Raw genomic sequence first — 23,169 nt, forward strand, 5'->3', positions numbered from 1 at the left:
GTGCTGCGGTAACATTGTCGCCTTACAGTTAGACGTTGCCCATTCGATTCTCAGTTAGTGCGTCTTCTGTGTGGCGACATGTGTGAATGGGCATTCCTTCGTTGAAGGTTGTGCATTAGGCCCGGCAAGCCAGCACGTCAAAATCTACTGCCAATCATTAGCGGACCAGAGTTCCGCTGTGGCGACCCCTAACCGGGAAAAGCCAAAAGAAACAAACAATTGCACCATAAAGGATTAATTAATGAAACAAGGCAGTACTGGTTTTCTGTTTAGCTCTAGCAGCATTCAGTGCTGTACTGATCAATGAACGTGATGACTGCAGCTATACTGATAAAAAGTCATTAGTGACATTGAGAGAATATTATCTCCTAGATATATCATTTGAATAAATCAATCATGTTAAGGCATTATTGGACACCACAAATCTCAAGCATGTATGTTTCATATAAATCAGCCCTGGTTGAACTAGACATTTTCAGATGATCAAACTTTTTTTTTGGAAGAAATCCTTTAGTAGAATGCTTACTACTGATTTCTTTCCTTTTTACTTTGAACTGCAGTAATAAAATCATGGCATTAGAAACGCAGGCCCAATGGCATTCTGAGCATGTGTTTTGGTTTGGCTTTCATGTAGATTTTAACTAGTGTGCATGCAATGGGTAGGGCATTTTTAGCAGATGATTGCTTTTGTTTATTCATTTATTTTACTTGACATTTGTTTACTGGGAAAGTCTGACTGGGTATGAGCCCATTTTCGGAGGAGGCCTATGAAGAGAAGCTTCACAGTATACATTAAACAGAATTAAAAAATCAAACAATAGTTACAAATATTAAGACAATAACAAAGTAGTACAATTTGTGAATACAATAAAAGAAAATAAGCAAAATATAAGTAAGCAATAAAGTTGACCATACATTATATACAAGCAAGAAGAGAGTTCCTAATATGTATGTTACATAATGCTGCATGAAAAATATATAACAGAATAAGTAATAGGTCATAAAAGCCATATAATCTTTCTGGCAGGAGAACTAGGTAGTAAATTTCAGTCATAAATTCTGAGCTAGAAAAAGGCTAGTATAAGAATATAAATAAAGGACAGTAGAAGGTTAAGGAACTAAAGAGAGCTTAGACCAGAAAGTAGGCAATGCAGGAAGGGAAGTAGGATATATTAAGAGAAAGTCTATTAATAATGTGGAAGACGGGAATTGAAAAGAATACTAAGATGGCAAGGAGCATGGCTAGATCCAGTTATTGGTTAGATGTTCTTTTGGCCTAGACTATCTATTGTTACATATATCTATAGCAATCCAGCTATTTTGCACATATACACAAACACACACACATACACATGCACATATAAACATACATAGTTTTGCCCTTTTTTCTGAGCTTTTATGCTGTGCTGACTAGCTCAGAAAAATGGCAAAATGTGGCATATCTAGAGATAGTGGGATTTGCCTTTATTGGCCTGAATGCCCTGATTTAAAAAAAGTAAAATTAAAAAGTCATGGGTATTCAGAAGTCATGCAACTGAAACACTGGTATATCCTTAAGTGGACATTTGCATATATTCTATAGGTCTCCTGTTTGGGAAGTTTAAGGTATGACACAGTGAATAATTTAGCTTTGCTAGGTCTTTCTTACAGCTTTCATTAAGCAGTTTTCCTTTTGTTTTTGAGCACTTTTTGCTCACATACTTCATCTTATACCCTTCCAAACTAGTGTCCCATGGCTTTTCCAACTCAGCCAGCTTCTCCATTTCCCACAGACTTACTGCTCTGCAGCTGTAGCCATTTGTGGAGTCTAGGGGCATCCTGGAGGTCTTTGCCATCACCATCTGCTTGTTGTTTTACACATGAGCCTACCCTGTTATCTCCCCCCCCCACCACTGTAGTGTACATGTTTGCATCCAAAGACTGGGCATGCTATGATGGTGTGTGACATATCACTCCACCTTCTTGGTAACTCAGGCATGCCTATCACCATTTCCCCTTCTTGGATGACTCCCTCCAATGTGATGTCCCCAGTTTCCACAAGTGATCGCTGAAGGCAATGTCCACATAAATGAGCACCCCCAATATGGGCATGCCTATCCATCCTCTGTCACTCCATCAATTGCCCAAATCACTTATATAACCTAGGTCAACTAGGGCTTAGTCTGTGCCACTGGAGCAGCATTCATTTTGCTCTTCGTTGTGTGAGGTATGTTGTAGTCACTCAATTGTTATGGAAAATATGGCCAAACAGTCTGTTGTGCTAATGAGTTCAGATAAAGAGCGAGACATGGCGTGATTACAGCTAGTGAGATTTGGCTTTATTAGCCTGAAGGCATCAGTAAATGCTTAAAAAGAGAAAGAAGTTATGGGCTTTCAGAAGCCATTTAGATGAAACACACTTGTATGTCCTTGTAATTTGCATATATCTTATAGGTCTGCACTAAAGGAGGCTTAAGGTATTGCACAATGAAGACATTTGCTTTGCTGGGTCTTCCTTGCAGTGTATATATACATGAACACACATATGCTTTTGTATATGATTATGTATATCACAACCAACTACATAGTTTATGCTGGCCCTGTTCCTCCACACAACAAATCACTAGCGCCCAAACCTTGCTCCCTAGGATATAGTGACACACTAGTTCATTGACTTGAGAGTCTTTATCAGTATTCCAAACCAAAGGGAATTCTGAACCCTGTTTCTCAATATACATCCACAAGTTTACAAAGCAGGTTACTGAGAATCACAAATCTGGCACGCAAGTCCCTGCTAGCACCAAGAACATCTGGTAGCACCAAAAAACATTCTCTAACATAAATACCAACATGCAAGATAAGGCCTCAGCTCTTACCTCAGCAAGGCCTCAGAAACAGTAAACAAACATCCAGACTTAGTACCTCAGCAGGCCAAAAGGAGCACACTGCAAATCTTGGATTCCTGCATATTATACTGTTCATGTTGTAACTCCTATCACTGGAAAACAGAAGAATAAATACTGACTCATGGATGTGTTAAAACACTCACTGTGCAAACAATATTCAGTGCTTTCAGCATAAGTGCAAATACCCCTAACACCCATGGGGAAGCAAGTCCCCAATACCCCCCAAAACTTATATATCAAACTCCAACATCATATCTGTATTGGAGAAACTTAAAGAAAAAAAATGTTACTTGTAATACTGCACCATGCAAACAGCATACACACACACACACACACACACACACACACACACACACACACACACACACACACACACACACACACACACACACACACACACACACACACACACACACACACACACACACCCACATAATAATTCAAAGATACATAGCACTTTATTTGTTTTATGTTAAAGAAGACTGTGAATTAAAAAGAGAACACCTTCTCAAATTGCTATACAATTAAAAACTCTGTGGATATGTAATACCCACAGCTGGGCTTCCAAATACATGCGCGCCACTGAGGATTTTGTATTCAATCAGTGTGCACAGTTTACTGCTACATACACTTATTAACTTTTTGTTTTGACAAGATAGCCATCAATAGCTTGGTATGGAATTAACAGGTCTGTGCAATACATGTTTTACCAGCGTATACGTTAGTACAAAATCATTTGTCTCAGGTCTTGTTGAAAGAAGCAGTTGTCAACACTGGAGTATATGGTTAAAATTCATTACTGATATAATACTTAGACGGGGTTTCTATTAGTCTAAGGATGCAGTTTACTATATTTTTTTCTTTTTGTTCATAGGATTTGTTATTTAAGTTTCCGACCTTTTGAGATAGGGAAGCACGCCTTATAAACTGATTCTATACCCTGCCATATTAGAATAGTGAGAGATTTCCCAGGGTGTAAACACAACAATGAATCCTGTCCAAAACACATCAAGATATTCAAAACTCCTGACATCACTCCTTTAGTATCATCAGGTAACAGCATACAGACATCTGCAGAAACATCAATGCTGCTCTGCCAACATTCATAGCACTGCCTTCCAGAAATGCTCATTCTAGTTTTATCTTTCCCATCAGAGTTTTGAATATTGACAGTTACAGTGGGCACACTTGCTTTGCTCTCAACTCTAACCTAACCTTCTCTGAAGTTCCATGTTCACTAATATCTGAATCACCAGTTCCCTTTATGAAGTTGTCAAAGTCTTCACAAATTCCCTATCTTTTATAACTTTCTTCAACATATCCAGTACAAAATTCCAACTGACAGTACGAAATGCTTTTTATATATATCCAACAATCAAATCTGTGCTCATTCATTCCTTCCTGCCTTCCTTCCTTATTTCCTATGCTTCTAGAGTTGCACCATCTGGCAAAAAGGGTAACTTAGTCCCTTAAAATAAATACCCTGAAGTAAACAAGGCCCCTTATACCAAACTGTAAACATATGGCTACAAAAAGTAATATTTTCTCCCACTCATGTTAAGAATAAAGAAAGTCATTCTAGTGGCATATCAAAATCGTATCCCTTATCTTGAAAACCGCTGGCATATTGAGCATCTTTAATCTCAGGATGAGTAACGTGCTAAGTACGTTATCCAGTGGTATGCTCCCCTCTCCCTTTAAAACAGCAGCAGCTTAAACAAGTTAAGGCAATATAATATTGTACCTTTGTGGCGGTGCTGCGGTAGCGTTGTCACCTCACAGTAAGACGTTGTCCTGTTCGATTCTCAGTTTGACCGTTTTCTGTGTGGAGACATGCATGAATGGGCGTATCTACATTGAACGTTGTGCGTCAGGGCCGGCAAATCGGCATGTAAAAATCTACTGCCAATCATTAGCAGACCGGAGTTCCGCTGTGGTGACCCGTAACCGGGAAAAGCCGAAAGACACAACAACAACCATAATGCAACATAATATAATAAACCCATCTCCAATGATACTTGAAAAGGGAGGACACTCCCTCTGCCACCTAGCGCCCCCTCAACAACTGCTCCCTCTTTAAAATTATTCTCACAGTGTGGTGGCACAAAGTTGCTTCTCAGTTTTAGATCCTGTCAACCAGAAGTTCAGCACATGGGAACCTTCAGTTGCTGAGAGGAATAAGCCAGTGTCTATACAGTCTATCAAAATTTGTGTGGTTAAATCTACAGCTAATAAGAGATATCCATGCAAGTGCAGGACTGGACTCCCCAGTGGTTATATGACACCATACTTTGACCTCCCCACTGGAGCTGCCCCTATTCTTTACTTCAGAAACAAACAGGTACAGTGCCACCCGCAACAATCCACACACACCCCTGCAGTATCCATGTTGACGTATGAATATTATGTTCTGTGTTATTCACTATCCTTCACAGTTGCTTGGTCTGGTTCATTTGACCAAGACGAAAGATTTAAAATGATCTTTGTACTCCTCTTAATGACTTGCACCATCACATCATAGCACCAACATTGGTAGCTCACCCCCCCCCCAAAAAAAAAAAAACAGAAGAAGAAGAAAGCAGTAAGAAGATATAGGGTGTTCAACTCAAGGCAGCCATCCAGCCCTTGCAGTATTCTCATCTCATTTCCTTATTTACTTGATGTATGTGCTTGTTCCTCACCCTCAAGTATACTATCAAATTTCCTTATCCATTTATCCATTTCATAAAGGTACCTCCTCAATATGTAATATCATCGGATGAAAACCTGGTCACAATGTCACAGCCCTTTGCTGAGATCTGCTATGAATCTACAGAGGTAAACTCATCAGTGTCATCTATTTTGTCACACTTATGCCTTTTGTTCAGACATTATTTCTTGAACAAGGTCTGAGTCTCCATACATTGTCCCAATTTGGCTGCAATCCATACATTTTCTTCTCACTTTTCTGGTTGGTAGATGCTGCTGTCTCTTTAAAACCTATATGCTACCTAAGGCCCACTAATATGGCATTTGACTCCCTATTGTTACAGCTCTACTACCAGTACTCTGAAATGCCATGATTGGCTCACCAATTTGCACTCCTGATGGCCACCAATCTGTCTGCCTTTCAATCACTGAATGATAAAACCAGATTGTCACCTCTAAATTCTTGCAGACAGAATTGCTCCCTTTCTGCAACACCACCAATTTGGCTTGTCACCTCCACTTCAATATGGCTGCTTCAAACCTCACATTTACATTTACCATCACCAGATATATTTATACCCCCCTATGCCCCCTCTCCAATACACAAGGGATGTCAGGTTTTCTACAGTCTATACCTGTTGGCCACAAGCAGCACACTCCCTCTCAGGGTTACATGTTTAATCAACCATTGTTTGGATTATACCAGTGACACTTAACCACAACATGGTACTGTTTGCTCAGCTGCTTACTGAAATGACCAAACCTGTGAGCCCCATCAATATGGTGGCTTAGGTGCAGGGAATTCTGCAGTAATTATGTTAGGTATCATTCTGTGAATAACCCCACATCAAGGCTCTCATCCCCCTCCTCCAACCTCACAATCCAAATGTTCCCTTACTTCTAAGGCCATTTTAAACTATTCAAATAATTATGTAGTGCATCAACTGCTCCTATCAGGTAAGTCTCATCACCCTTCTGCTTTGTAAATCTAATATCCATTTCCTTGGCCCTTTCTCCCATAATAAGAGAGAGACCCTTCACTTTCTCTGTTTCTGCTCTAAAAGCCTGCAATTCAAACTGCATGAACTACATGTCACATGCTAAGTCTCCAGAGTGCTAAATATTCACCCGCCATGTCTAGAAAACTCAGCACAAACATTCACACATGCATATAGCACTCAGCCCTACTAGAACATTTACAGTGACTGCTGATATTGCACAAAAAATAATAATTCAGTAAACACGGGTTAGAAGAAATCACCTATACATCCAAACTTCCTTCATTATTGGGCATTACTTTACATGTTATGTCTGCATGGCCATGTATGGTTTCTTGGGGGTATAGTAAATACTGGGCCTCTGGGCCTTAACATTGTTAAAGTGGGAAAAGGTATCCACATAAGTGGATTACCCCTTTTATACCACCTTGTAGAAGACAATTTCCCAGATAACTCTGCTGGCATGCTTAGAGCACTGTCTTCATTTCTTCCTCCAGATTTGCCAGATAATGTAATGATGGATAGTTTCAGAATCCTGAACCACCATTTGGCACAATTCAGAATTTTTTTTCTCATCATCTAGTTTGTTTTATTTTACACTCAACCCCTTAATCAAGGGCTTATTGAGAAGCGAGACTATTAGGCTCAGTGTATGTTTGTATGCTTGTATGTATGTATAGTATTTATTTATTTGTTTATCTTTAAATAAATAAAATGGGTGAAGAGATCTATATCATTGTGTTGGCCTGTGCAGATGATCTCTTACTGATTGTGGACACCCATTGATTTAATGGCTATGTTGTTAAATATTAATCAGACTTACTCTCTGTTGTCAACTACTATTAGACCAGTCCACTTAACATTAGTAAAGCAAGTATGGAGCATTTTGGTTTTCAGTTTAATTATTTCAGTGAGGCAATGATTAACTTATCAGTATCAATGGTAGTTCTGTAGAATGTTTCCGTTTGACACAAGTAAATCCACGTGGATGAATGACAGCATTTGGAGCTGAATTATTCATTCAGTAGAAGCCAAAACTAAGTCATTTTTTAACTGTTGCGTGGAGCATAATATGTTATTATACAATGACTGCTCATTGCTGTTCAAAGGCAGGCATACTGATTGGACAGCCCAATCATTGTGCCCATTTTAAATGGAGCATATACCATTAGAAAAGTCTGGTCATTGAGTACCATTGAGCAGCCAGCCTTTCTATTGACATTTGCTGGGAGAGAGCAAAATACAAGAAAAATCAGGTATGGTCTGCAAAACTAAAGAAACAAAAGGACACCTGATTTTCCTTGCATTTCTTCACTGTCCCATATAAAATCCTGACTTTTTAAACATTAAAAAAACACCAATGGAAATTCTCTTCCCTGTTGCTTCTCCTGCACTGATGCACTCAGCAAATGTAGGAAGGCAAGTCCCATATGAACATGCAGCACATCAGTAAACAAGGAAGAATGAGGAAAAAGACCCAAGTGACGTTATACAGACATTATTTAAGAAAGGTAAGCAATTTCTTTCTTAAATAATGTCACTGTATGAAAGCAATAATCCACTCTTGTTTGTGGGTATATCAGGATTTACAAACAGTTGCCTTTGTTTAATCACTCAGATCTAGCCCTCATGATGAAACCAAACCAACCATGGGTAAATCCTGATAAAACAATGCACAATCATTGATTATTGCTTAATTAATTAACTAAGCTGATTAAATTATGAACATTTGCTGTATTGTTTTCTCTAGAATTACATGTGCCATGTTCAGTCAGAACTTCCCAATCAACACACAAACAAATGTAAATACATAAATACTAAACATACATACATGCAAACATGGATACGTGCACATATACAACATTAGAAGATTATGCTGGAGAAAAATATATCCAGTGCTTGCTCTTTAATTTATAAAGCTTGAAAGATATTGATATTATTTATATTGATAACTCATTCGAACTGGCATATGTTTGATATTTAGATAAACATTAAAAAATAAACAGGCAGAAATAACTTCCTGTAGTCATATAAAATGTCAGGCTTAGCTGAACAACTGTTCCCCTGATATTAGTGACTCTACTGTGTTTAGCTTTTACAGTCTCAAGTATAAGTGAAGAGACAGAGCACCCAATACTAAACCTTTTGCATGATCTATGGAATACACCATGTGGCAATAGAAATGAATTGACTTATTCTGCCACAAGGTGATATGATCTAATTAGTTTTGGGTGAGAAAGAAGTCCAGGATCTCTTTATTGAACACAGGATCAAGTAAAGAGGGTGGCAGAGATAAGACACCCAAGCTGGAAGTGATCATCCAAATATCTACTGTTATGGTAAGTTTTCTTATGCAGTTGTACTATGTTCTTGATATTGGTCACTCCTGCAGTAGCCTAAGCTATATAGGTGGATTGCCATAGCTTATAACAACTGGAAGGTTGAAAGAAAATGGTCTATGAGCTCCCCCGGAGAATGGTACTAACAAAACATACCCTAGTCCTGGAAAAGGAATCTAGCTTGTAGTACTTTATAAAAGTATGTAAAGAGGACCAAGTTGCTGCTTCTAGAATATTTCTAGAGTCCAAAACTTTCCTACAAGCCATAGATGAAGCCAAGGCCATGGTATTCTGTTCCTTGACCCTGCCTGGAATAGTTTTTGCTATGGTAGGAATAACAGAGGTAATAGCCTGAGACAACCATTTGGAAATTGTCTGCTTTGACACAGGTTGTCCCTTCTTGCTTTCACAATAAATGAGCAACTGATTGGAACTTATGGAAGATTTTGTACTTTCAATACAGTACCTGAGTTATCTGTGGAAATCCAAGGTATAATGTATCCATTTTCCTTCCTTTTTGGGTTCAGGGAAGTACACATGGACATAGATAGTTTGATTTAAAATAAACTTGGATAGCACTTTAGGCATAAAAGACATCAGTTCTCAAAGAAACTTTGTCTGTTTGGAAAATGAGATAATGGTGAGCCACCAGAATAGCTTGCAACTCAGATACTCTTCTTGCAGACATCACAGGAACCAGTAAACCTATTTTTCATGTTGAGTCTTAAGTCAACCAGATGAGCAGGTTCAAATGGTTTCTCTAACACAACATTAAGATGCTTAAGGAGAGGCAAACAGTTTTCTTGGAGGCCTCTTATGTAATACCCCTTTTTTGAAAAACATTTTGACGTGAAAATATCTTGAATGAGGGGGATCCATGGGCAGATATACTGAAATGTCAGAAAAATCAACCTTGATAGAGATGTAAGATAGGCCATCAAAAAGTAACTCACACAAATCTTATAGACTAACACTAGCCTAAATGGGTGTGGTCATGCTGTTGGCCCCATCTAGAAAACCTTTTCCATTTGATAATATATATTATTTTCTAGTAGCAGACTTTCCTGCCTCCTTTAGCGCCTGTTGCACATCCTCCTAAACAAGTGCCTAAAAATTATTAAGACTCTATCATCCAGGCAGTCAGTTGTAGTTGTTTGGGATCAGGATGTATCAAACACTCCTCTTCTTTTGTGAGTAGATTCAGTCTGTGAGGAAGCCTGTGGTAACTGCCCCTGGCCATTTTCAAAAGAAGGAAAAAACACTGTTACCTGGGCCAGAAGGGAGTCACCATGATTATCTTGAGGGATTCCTTCTGAATCTTCAGAAGTACCCAGGATATTAGTTGAAAGAGTGGAAAATGAAAAGAAAAGGCATCTGTCTTCCAGCCCATCTTGCATGGAGGCTGTGACAAAAGGAGATACTGACAGCCCAGCTAGCTGGAATTTTATAAATTATTATATGTCATTGGTGAATATCGAAATGATTTATAGAAGATGCTTGTGTCACAAATGTATTAGAATGGTGTGTCGTGTATATCTGCTTCTACAGATGTAGGTGTGTTGAAAATGTGTTTGCAAAGTGCAGTTTGAAATGTAACCACAGTTTGCCCTACTAGAGGAGAACATAAGTGTACATGCACTATTGTAACTGTTTTAATTTATATATTTTAACACTGGAAACTGGAATACAGGAGGTTAACTTCAGAAAAAATAAATGAAATTAAATTATTTTATGGCTAGGCCATTAATGATGGTATCTTTCAGTTTTCAATGCAGCAAGAGACACAATGTCTGTACTATGAAACTTTCTGTATAGTCTTTAGGGTGAATTAATTACTAGTCTTGAAAGCATGTAGGAATGCAGTTGTTGTATGACTTCCAGCATCTGCCAAAGATCTGAGGAGAAGCCCTTGTCTGTATATTTTTACAGGTAGATGCTAAATACTGCCAGCTTCATCAGTGGTTGCTTTGGGGCCTGGGGACTAGAAGTCAGATGACAAGAAATCATGTCTTTCTGCAAACTAGCCCAGCAGTAATGTTTGCGATATTAATTTGAGAAGCCTCTTAATGAGACAGAGCACTCGGTATTCTGTCTTGGGCGTGACAAGAACCATTCACCACACATCTGCTTTGCTCTATAAGTAAATTTCTAGCATACAGTAACTCTCTCTTAGATACAGTCAGGAATATAATGAAGCTTAGTTTAGATATTCTCTCTATTTATATTAGACTGTCCTTCAGTGTTGTTTTAAATATTTCCTGTGATTTTGAACTCTAATGTCACTGTGAATATATACTGAGTATTTTCTCATTTTTTTATCATTTATTATTAAATATATTTAAACCTTTTATTGTGGCTGATCTGTGCATAGATATTTAAGTTTTGAGAGTACTTGCATATTTATTTTGTGACACTGTGTGGGCCACTCCTAACAGCCTTGCTCTTGGTCAAACCACCATTCGTATTAATATTAATATTACAGAAGCAAGACTGGATGCCCTTTGTTAAGAGCCTTAAAGTAGCTGATAAGGAGTTTACTGGTGGCACTGGTAACTATCTTATAATATGGGCAGAAGGTGGCATAGCTAGTAAACATGTGCCAGCCTTTTCCAGGTGTGTGTGTGTAAATTGAACCTCAAAGAGTGTGTGTCAGCTACTTGGGCAGGGATACAAAGCACTGGTTGGACAGAGAGGGTGCTGGTAGTTCTTGGCTTGGTCATTCAGCTGAGATCTCAACTCTATAGCTGTGCCAATGGGGAGTCTTACTGGGGATCTGGAGAAAGAGGAAGAAACCAGCCCCGGGCTGTCTGTGGTCTCTGTGTGCTCTTAAGGGAAATTGCACTTGATGCAGAAAGTTGCATCTGGAAATACTGTGTGTGTACCTGTTATCCTCCCAGTGTATGCTCCCCCCCATTTCCAGTGGTGAGGATTGATGCTCCTTGATTACTGGTCCAGTGGTGGGTCATCACAGAGGTCTAGTACAGGAAGTTACTAGCTGATTGTTCAGAGAGAAGGCAAAATGTTCTACTAAATGTTCTACTTGAGAAACTCCACACAGATGGATCAAAACTTGGAAGACCTCCTGATTTAGTTTCATTTGTGATAGTTTGTCTTTATCCTGCTCAGCTTGTCTGCCACACAGTTTTGCTCTTATGGAATGTAGGATGCCTGTAGAGTGAGAGTGTGCTGTGAAACTATAACTTGTGTGACTATGGCTAGTCTGGGGGTATGACCTGGTTCCCCTATACTTGTTTATGTACCACATCACTGTGGTATTGTCTATAACAGCCTGAACAGGTCCTATGATCCAAAAGAGATTTAGAGAGTGGAGTTCCTTGATAAGATCAAGGATGTCTTTTATATTTATGTGCTTGTGTCTGTCTTTCTTGTCCCAGATACCTTGCAATTTTATTCTCCTTGACACTGCTACCCAAGCAAAGTCTGAGGTGTCTGTGGTGACTGACTGCTTTGGCACAGGCAAATAGGAGTCCCGGATTCAGCGACATTTGCTGTCTTTACCAAGTGACTTTTCTTTTGACAAATCCAAGAATCTGAATAAAACTTTAAGAGATGCCTAATGTCTGGATGAATATGGATGATAAGCATCTTTTAAATATAAGGTTACCAAGAAAACTCAAATGAGGAATAAGGGTAACAGGTTGTGAATTGAAAGCATTTTGAACTTAGGAACTATCACATACCCATTTAAAAAAGAAAGTCCAGAGCTTGCCTCCAGGCATTTCCTTTTTTTTTGGCACCAACAATATTCTTGAATAAAAACCTTTCCCCAGATGGGAAGGAGAAACTGTTTGTATTTCCCCCTGAGAAAGCCTGTGATGCATGAAGCAGGGAACATATTGTTTGGCTGAGTAGATAAGGAACAATTCACTGAGAGGGAAACATTTCTTCTCACTGCCATCTATAACTCTAATGAATCAGTCTTAGAACCCATTTGCCTGAAACAATCAGCTGCCAGACTGAGAAATGGAAATTCAGTCTGTCATACATTCACAGGATCAAAAGTATATATGAAGCTTATGACCACCAGGAGCTTTATAAGCCCAGCCATGCAACTCCATCCAGTTGCATCACCTGTTAATATCTGCATCATAATTGGAGGGGGGTATGTTTGTTAGGAGGGGTATATTTTTTAGGAGGGATGTGTTATTTAGGAAGGTATAGTAGTTAGCAGTTTGCTAAAAGCTTTTGTAGGGGGAATGTTAGTTAGGGAATGTTTACTGTTGACTTCTGTCTAGAAGAGACATGGGTCCACCTGGACATGAATTTATAATTACTCAGCCAATGTTTGTTAGGGAATGTTTACTGTCTGCCTCTGTACAGAAGAGACATGGGGGTCAGCCCAGTGATGAATCTTTGATTTCTCATCCAATGGTCAAGGTTACATTTGAATAAGGTTAGAGATGGACACATAGATGGGGAGTCTATTCCTCAGCATGGGGAGCCTTTGAGCTGGAAGCATAACTGGTTCAGCCAGTGCTGCAGGCCAGCAATATGAACCAGCACACCAGTTCCTCAGCTCTTCAAGTGAAGAGCAAAAAAAAAAAAAAAAAAAAAAAAAAAAAATACTTCACTGTAATAAGCCAGTCACTGCATTTTAAGTGATCTGCTTATTACACTTATAGCTATCCCCCCAGCTCATCCAGTAACCCCCCCCAAAAAAGGACATTGCTTCTACTGACACACCAACCAGGTGGCCTGATGTGTGACACAGACCCCTCTCCCTCCTGCCCCAGCCATTCAGGTCCCGTTTCTATCTCCCGCCCCCAACCCTCCTTCAGCATATTTTATTTAAAAAAAAAATCTTATTTTTGATCTGTAGCAAAATGCTTGCTACAAATGTAGCGAGCAGTTGCTACAGTTTATACCTTGCCTGCACAGAACACTATGGTGCTCATTTTTTAGTTAAAAAATGTTTTCTTTTTAGAATGTAGCAAACAGTTGCTAAATTTTATATTCTGCCTGCACAGATCACTATAGCACTGTTTTACTTAAAATATATATTTTTTTTACTTTTAAACTGTAGCAAGCAGTTTCTAGAGTCAGTGGCGGCTGGTGACTTCAAATCACAGGGGGGCTGCAGGAGACGCTGAATGGGTGGGGTCAAAGGGAAGGGGTGTGGTCAGCCATAAAGGGGAGGAGCTATGCACAAAACCACAAAAAACTAAACTTTAATTAAATACGCTGCCCTGGGTGGCAAACCATCATTATGAAAGTCCAATCAAGACAAAAATAAGTGTAGAAGAATAAAAATATTTCAATGCATTGGCTGCATGACAGCTTACTTAATATCTAGATGGAAACAAAAGGTTGTGAGGCATGAAAAAATAAATTACTTTTTAAATACATTACTGGAATGCCAGTCAAAATCAAGTATAAAAAACCAGAAGCACTCAACTCAAACCACTTCTCCTTGCACTGCAGTTCTAATTATAATATATTCAGCTTTATTAAAGTACCAAGTAACATGCTGAAAGTAGAAATCTATGTGATGCCCCACTTGTAAAAATGTTTCTTATCCAAAAAAGGCCTGCTGCCTGACAACTTGTTTCATGGGGAAAACATGATAAAAGTAAAGAATGAAAAGCAAACAAGAAACAAGCTCAAGATACATTGCTTAAAGGATTACTGTACAGGTTATGGACCACACATGATTGGCATTCTGTTTAGTTTACGGGTAAAGTCTGTAGAGATGACTGGAAGTCTCCAACAAGTATAATGAGCTTTTTAAAATAATGGAATCCTGTCCTTTAATACCCAAGGCTTATACATTATCTAGTCAAGTATTCTCTGCATGGCAACAACAGAAAGGCTTTCAATGTTGGCAATTCTTTAACAGTATGCTTATTAAAGCTTACGTGCATCTTACGATGTCAGACAAGCTTACCTTATGGTCATTAAAGCATTGCTACTTAAACACAGAGCAACAGGCACTTTGAGTAATAAGCATAAATCTGAGTAATAAGCATAAATCAACAGTACAAAAATATGACAGAAACCAGACCATTCTGCAAAATCAAGGACAGATGAAAAGCCACTGTAGTACTTATGCAGTGTGTCCTCCCCATCCAAGGTAGATACAACTACTCCTTGCCTTGCTTGGACACATCCAGAGTCACTACATGGGGAGTGGGGTGCAACAAGCATGTCACAATTTGAAATCTCTCTGGCTGACTGTGATGGCCCTGACACATTTGTCATACCTCTCAACCTCAAGAGCAAGAAATCTGGACAAAGCCATACACAGAAGTGGGACAAAGGCCCAACAATAAGGACAATTTTTAAATATTGCTCTAATAAACTTAGAAAGATAATAGAATAGGTCTTGCATTAGTATGAATTTTCTGAAGGGTATAAAATCTGAAACTCAAATGTCTGTCATTTTCTAACTTCAGTCTTTAGTGATTTGTCACTAATTTGCCAAAAAACACAATTTTATGAAAAATGGACCAAAAATGTGATACAAAAATATAAAATAGACACACAATACAGCTGCTACCTGTCAAAGAAGGGACACTTTAATATTAGTACTGCTACCTTGAGCAGCTGACAAAATAAAAGAATCTACATGCATTTCAAGTAATCTATAACTTTGATTATTACAGTTATTTCTTAATTGTAAACCCTCCATGTTTTCTTCCAAAATTGCTATTTTGCGGAGGGATTATTAGGGGGAAGAGCAACAAAAATTGGGGACAGTTGAGAGATTGGCTATGCCTAATTCTATAAAGCAATTTATTTGCATGTACCTCCCAACCTGTTAATGCAGTAAATCTGAACAAGGCCAAATATATTGGGGGCACATATAAACAGTACTAAAAATTGCTCTTGTATAAATTGAGACAGTTGATAGAACAGCTCTTACTTTAACATGCATTTTTATGAAGGTTATGAAGTCTGAAACTTATTATTTAGTGACTTCTGGTAAATCATTTAGGAATTAAAACTACAAATTTTATGAACAACAAACCAAATATAAGAAGCAAAAATCTATTCATTCTTTGAAATTCTGGACAGTTGGGAGGTATAGTTCAGCTAAATAATGGTTGAATGGAGCCTCTGCAGCCATTCCAAATGACCATTACTTGGCTATTTTCACCCATTTTACCATAAACACTAATGTGCATACTGCTGCTTTTCTATGATGAGTTGGACTTCATTTGAAAGTTTTATTTTGTATTTTACAGCACAAACATTAAGTCATCTGTTAAACAAAGCAATGCAGTCTAAACTTCTCTGCCCTTGAAACTCACATTCATTGAAACAGCATTGAAACCCACATTCAAAGAAAATACATTTTGCCAGTGGCAGATAAAGATTAATTTTGGGGCTGTTTTCAAATCATAGCCCCTGCATATTGAAACATACATGCTCTTTGATACACCTTCCTCATTGTACTAAAATTATATTCCTTGTACAATACAGTACACTTGTTAGAGGTGTTTTTATTGTTTTTTTTTGATTTTTTTTCCAGTAAGCAATGAAACTAACTGTATATGCACCTAAAATAAAACCGTTGAGAACATTTATCATAAAAGTCTACTCAGACTTCCACAGTCCACCATTATTAGTAAATATACACAATTCTACAGTCCACCATTATTAGTAAGTAATATGCTACAGTCCACCACATTATTTAATAAGTATACTCTGAAGTCTAGTCCACCATTATCAATAACATTACAGAAATCTTGTCCATTATCAGTAAATATGCAATATCTCTGAAGTAGTATCTCATCCTAATAAATTTCACATTAAAGAAATAACTAATGAAGCAGTTGCAATCACCTTTATATTTCATGGTTTCATCGAAAAATAAAAGTGTCTGTTGCCCTCAGGAATAAATTGCCTATATAACATTAAAAAAAATAAGCTAGTAATAATATTGCAAGAAGAAATGGATGGGTAGAACCCACAGCCTTCTGCATCAAAAAGCAAGCACAACCTGTTGTGTGCTATAGTTAACTAGGCAAAAGCACAAATCTACTCAATACTCAACTGCATCTCAACATGCAGCTCAGAAAAAAAAAAAATAAAAATATTCCAAAACCAGGGACACATTAAACATTGCTGTATAATCTGAAAGAAGTTGCTAGAGAAAAAAATGTTTGCCACACCATATATTTACTGCCAAGGTCCTGAGCAAAAAGCAGTCAGAGTATAACCATACCACTAGCCTCATCAGCTGCTTTGTAAAGAGGGAAGAAAAAAACTAATGGCTATCATCATTTGATGAATTCAGTTTCAACCTCTTAGTCAGCCTCTTAGTACACAAACCCAGTAATGAGGAGTAATGAGGGAATACAGCCCATAAACATATTCAGTGAATTCAGTTCTTGCCATAGCTGTCAACCTTAGCACAAAAAACCTGGGCCAAACCATAATAAAGGGAATACAGTCCAAAAATAAATAAAAATTTAAAATATTCATCTTATAAACTTAGAAGATTGCTAAAAAAAGGTTTGCTATATGTGACTTTAGAAAAGAACAGTTTGAAATTCAAATGCATGCCGGGTTAATGAACAAAAAACAAAAACAATTTTCACAGAGTTTGTAAAATGGCAGGGCACAGGAGCAAATCCACAACAACACAGGAGTGATGCAGACTCACAGAAGCCACCCCAACAAGGAAATCAAGACCAGAAAACCTATAGCTGTGAGGCAACAATACTACCACTAACCTCTAGCTGCAATTCAAATGCCTGTCAATTTTTGCTGGACAGAACAAAACAATTTTTTCAAGAGAGGCAGGGATTAATACTGCAGCACGAACCTTTGTAATGGCAGCAGGGCACCCATTGTTAAAATCACACAGGAGGAGAAGATGCAGCTGACTCCACATCACACCCCCCCAGAATCATCAAACCAAAACCCCAAAAAAATATAACCACAATACTACACAAAATAACAAAGCACCAGAGATTAAACAAGGAGTTAAACATTCAGAAACCTGAAGTCTGGAATTCCAATTTGCCTTACAATTTACATTAACAAATGTTAATTCAGCAGTCTGAGCAGGATTAAAACAAGAATTTTCAGGTAAAGCCCAGGGGCACCAGAACAAGACAGACAACAAGCACAGGGAAACACAACAAAGCACACACACACAACACCAGAACCAAGATAATGGAACCTGAAGCCAAGAATCAGACATGGCAACAATACTACCACTGCAAATCAAAACCTGCAACAGGATCAAAATACAAGCATTGCAAATATTTTACAAAGATCCAGCTATTATGAGGATCAGATGCTACTGTAAATGTGAGTGGGTGATCTCAGTACTTTTTAAATTTTAGGTGGTAGGGAACAGAATTTTTAAGGTATGCACTCAGGGTACAGCACACAACATACAGGTAAAATTTCTACACACACACACACACACACACACCACCATGACCAACACACACACACCTATCTAATCACCAGCACACAAACTTAATCTATACTATTACAAGCAACAACAAGCAACACTAAACATGTCTAGCTAATCTATCCAATCTATCGCATCATACAAACAAAGCTAACTATAAACAATCTACTCTATCCTTCTAAAAGCACCCAACACACCCAAAGCCAACAAACTACAAAATCCACCAACATAAGCACCAACATAAAATTAACACAAACCAGTATCAACCACCATCATATCCAGCTAACACAAACTACACTGGTCTACACCAACATATCCAATTAACAGCAAGCACAAACTAATCTAAACATTAAAGTAAAACACACTATACACTTACCTAACTGTTCTCCACCATATCCTGGAGTCTGTGCACTTTAAAAGTGCAGGCGTCTCCTTGTGTCCTCTATGGGGACTGCGGACTGCCTTGAGCAGAGCAACCAGAGACGACACAGTCGATGATCCGCACTACGCATCCAGCTTTAAAATTAAAATTTCTTTTTTTTTTTTTCTTTTCTAATTTTTTTGATCTAGAGTTTAGACTACAAAGTGAGAGCTACAGCACTCAGGTTTAAATGCAATACTGGCTTTTAAGCTGATATAGCATTAAAGAGAAGTTGGGATCAGCTGATTGCACCCTCCCAACATTTTGATCCCTGGTCAGTTGCCCCTCTTGCCCCACCGTAGTTGCGCTAATGCTTTGAGTCATACAACTGTCTCACCAGTATGTTCTCTTTATGTCACAAGCAAAGTTCAAATCCTTGGATCTAGTGTTCTGGTGCTGTTCTTTTTGCAGATGTGCAAAAACTCCATCAGGGCTGGATTTAAGGATGCTTTATATGTCAAGCAGAAATCACCTCTCAACAACTTGTAGGAAACTGAGTATGGAGAGAGGGGTCTAAGGCAATCTGCACAGGACAGTGTGTTAATATCCTGGATTTCATTCATAGGTTCATCAGTTCATAGATTAGTACTAGGCTAAGTGCCTTTGTGGGCCATTTTAAGCCTAGCCAATTACCCCATGTGAAAATCAAACCTTACACCTTGTGTCTGTAAGGTAAACACTTTAACCATTATACCATCCCCCTGTGGACCTCTGTGGCATTCCAACTGTTGCATATGCCTAGTCAGGTATATGCTAAAGGGGGATTATACCCACTGATGGATCTGATAAGGACCATGTAGACTGGTATTATAATTTTCTTGTACCTGGATGTTATACCCTTAATTATAAGTTGGGTGACATAGAATGATTTTCTTACTATCTTGACGACATGTCAGTCGAAGGCCAGATAACTGTCTACATATGTTCCCAGATCTGTAACTACCAGGTCAACTCTTAGTGGTGTCTTATCAATGGAGTAATTTGTCTGGGTAGACATCTTCCCAAACGGCACTATAATGCCCTTCTTTGAACTGAGTTTTAATCTGTGGTTTGGCACCTGTCATTTGTCTGTGTTAGACCCTCTTGCAGGATGTTAGCATCATGGGGAGAATTTATGATAGCTCTGAATTTGCAATCATCTGCAAACTTGGTGAGCCAGAGACCCTTGGCATTAGCCTTGACCTCTGAGAAGTAGATGCCAAGCAGGAGTGGGCCCAGAATGGAGCTCTCTGGTATTCCACTGGTCACCCACCTCTTGGTGGAGGTGGTACCACCAATCCTGACTTCTTGGTTCCTATTTGTGAGCCAGATGGCAATCCAGTGAGTTGTGTAGGAATTTATGCCTGGTTCGATGAATAGGCATGACCTTCCTTTGACAAAACCAAACTGGGATGGGTCCAGTGTCTGTAGATTACCAATGGCTTTGTCTATCATTTCCATGATAATTCATTCCATGGCTTTGCATATTAGACTAGTCAGACTAATTGTTCTGTAGTTTCTGGTCAGTTGATGTTCCACCCTTCTGAATGGGGTGTAACCCTTGACATCCTCCATTCATTTTGTATGTAGACTGTTTTGAGGCTGTAGTTGAAAAGTGACTCAAGTGATCTTAATAGGTCATTTATTAGGCTGCTTAGGAGGCAACTTCGGATACTGTTTGGCCCCAATCAGGCTATGTTTTTAGCCTTAGTGATCGCTGCTATGACCTGCTCCCTGGTAGTAGTTGGGAGCTTATGCTGGTAGGGATTTCACAAAGGGTGGTGGTGGGAGAGCAGAGTAAAGCTTGACTTGAATTTATCAACCAGCAGATTCATCACGTCACTGTTTATAGTGAAGATGCTACCATTTACTCCCAATTCTGCACACTGTTGCATGTTATCTTTGAGGTTTCTGGCATAACCGTAGAAGGTCTTTGGGTTATCTTTAGCCCGAGAAACTATCTTCACCTTTTAATTGGCATTGTTAGACTCAATTAGTCCTCTTAGTTTCCTGTTTAATTTTATTAGTGAGCTCTTGTCATTATGAGAGTTACTCTTTCTGACTTTAGCCATGATTTTTTTTCCTTTGTTATATACTCTGTTAAAATTAGGATTCCACCAGTGTGGTTTGTTTTGGGCTTACCTCAGGTAGGTACAGCAGCCTCTGTGCAGCCATTTATATGTTTGTTCAGTGCTTGTGTGAATAATTCTGCATATGTTGCTGAGAATTCTGGGTTGGGTGGAGAACTGAATTTTGACAAACCGTCACTTAATAGGAAGTAGTTTGCTTTAGAATAGTATCTAACTATAACATGCTTTGCTGGATTTTCTAAGTTGATTTTTATTTCAAATGTGACAGCTTTGTGGTCTAACATAACCACATATGATACGGGTCTATATAATTTAAACGAACGCTTATTTTGTAAAATTGCTATTTTTGTCGAAACCTCTCTTCATCAAAAGGCCATTTCATCGAACTTTTTCAGAGGAAAAAGCAACAGTTGGCCATCATTGGGAATTTGCCCTTTTCCCCACTGTAGTGATGATCTTGGAGTTGGTATATTTAGTTAGGGGGGTGTGGCAGGGGCAAAGCCCCTACTTGGGTGGGTTTTAAATTTTTAGAATTTAGTGACTGGTGCTAGGGTGGCAGGCCATTGTTTTCCCTGTGAAAAAGTTTGATGAAACGGCCATTCAATGAAGAGAGGCTTTAAGGGTTGGGAGGGTGGCCTACTGGTTAAGGTGTTTGCCTTACAAACACAAGGTGCAGGGTTTGAGTCTCACAAGGGATAATTGGCTAGGTTTAAAATGTCTCGCAAGGGCAGTTAGCGAACCTATGAACAATCCAGTTCTGCAATGCATCTACTGTCTGTAAAATTTCCTGCCCTTGATGTCTTCATCAGCCCTATTCATGAAGCTTCTCTCTATCTTCATTGTGTCACTACTAGACAGATGCACAGTATTCTAGATTTATTCTGTACATTTTTGTACCATTTCATGGGGTGGCAAAAGCCACATCACTATGGCTAGGCTTACAAATGCCCCAGGGCAGATAGCCTAGTACTATACTATGAAACTATGAAACAATGTGGTTTTAATGAATAGTGATTCAATTAAGTAAGTATTTGACAATGTGCTATAGACCCTATGATACTGAGGGTGCAGTGCTCGCCAATATTGACTAGAACAGGGTCAAGTATGTTTAAACCTCTGGTTGAAGGGTGCGCTAACTGATCAAGTGGATTTGTGTTAATAAAGTTCAGAAAATGTTGTGCCTGCAAGTTGGTGGCAGTGTATGTTTCCCAGTTTATAGAGGGGTGGTTAAAGTCTGCCATAAATAGAGTATTTGGTTGAATGGAGAGTGGCTCCAGTAGGTCTAGATAAGATATGTAGGATTCTTGAGACATAGATGGTGACATATAGCTTGCTAAGATATGGTAACTGACTCTATCTAAGGTTATCTGCATGTGGGTGGACTCCAGGTCTACTACTACAACTACTAGATAAAGCAGGACAACATGAACTGGTGTTGATAATGGATGACTTGAATGCACATACTGGGACAGACAGAACAGGATCTGAGGACTGCCTGGGTCCACATCGGTGGGGCAACAGGAATAAAAAAGGAGAAGCCTTTCTGGACTTCTGTCTGGCAAATGACTTTATAGTAGCCAACACATGGTTCAGAAAGAGAGACAGTCACAAGATCACATACAAGAGTAGCCAACAATCAAATCAGGCAGACTTTCTCCTACTAAGGAAAAGCCACTGGGGTAGAATCCATGACTGCAAGGTCATTCTCACTGAAACAGTCATCCCACAGCATAAACCACTAGTTGCCATAATCAGCTGCAAGCAGTGGTCAGGGAAGGCTCTAATGTCAACAGAGACCAAGCTAAAGACCTGGAAGTTGATTGGAGAAAAAGCACAACAGTTCATGGAATTACTCAGGGCTCTAGTGTCCCAAGAAGAAGAGGAAATAGATGGAGTTGATCAAAAATGGCAGCACCTAAAAACAGCATGTGTTAGGACTACAGAAAAGATATGTGGCCAAGCCAGGTATGGAAATAAGGTAAATAAGGAAAGCTGGTGGTGGAATGCAGAAGTCCAGGAAGTCATCAAAAGAAAGAAGAAGTGCAGGAAGAAATAGGAGATGGAAAAGACTGACTAGTCTATGATGGACTAATAGTTGGCTAACAAAGAAGCTAAGAAAGAAGTTGCAATAGCAAAGAATAGGGCATCGGAGGCACTCTACCAGGATCTGGAAAGTGACTCAGTAAGTGGCACAAAGAAACTATATCAGGTTGCAAGGCAAAGACAGAAAAATAAAGAATATAGTCAGACACCCTTCATAAGGGATGCTAGCAACAACCTACTCACCAGTCCACAGGACATCAAAAGCAGATGGAAGGAGTATTTCCAGCAGCTTCTGAATGAAGAAAACCCCACAGAAGCTATACTGTTCCAGATAT

The sequence above is a fragment of the Protopterus annectens genome, chromosome 2.part1, assembly GCF_019279795.1.
Source record: "Protopterus annectens isolate FY-2018-M chromosome 2.part1, PAN1.0, whole genome shotgun sequence".
Taxonomy (NCBI): domain Eukaryota; kingdom Metazoa; phylum Chordata; order Ceratodontiformes; family Protopteridae; genus Protopterus; species Protopterus annectens.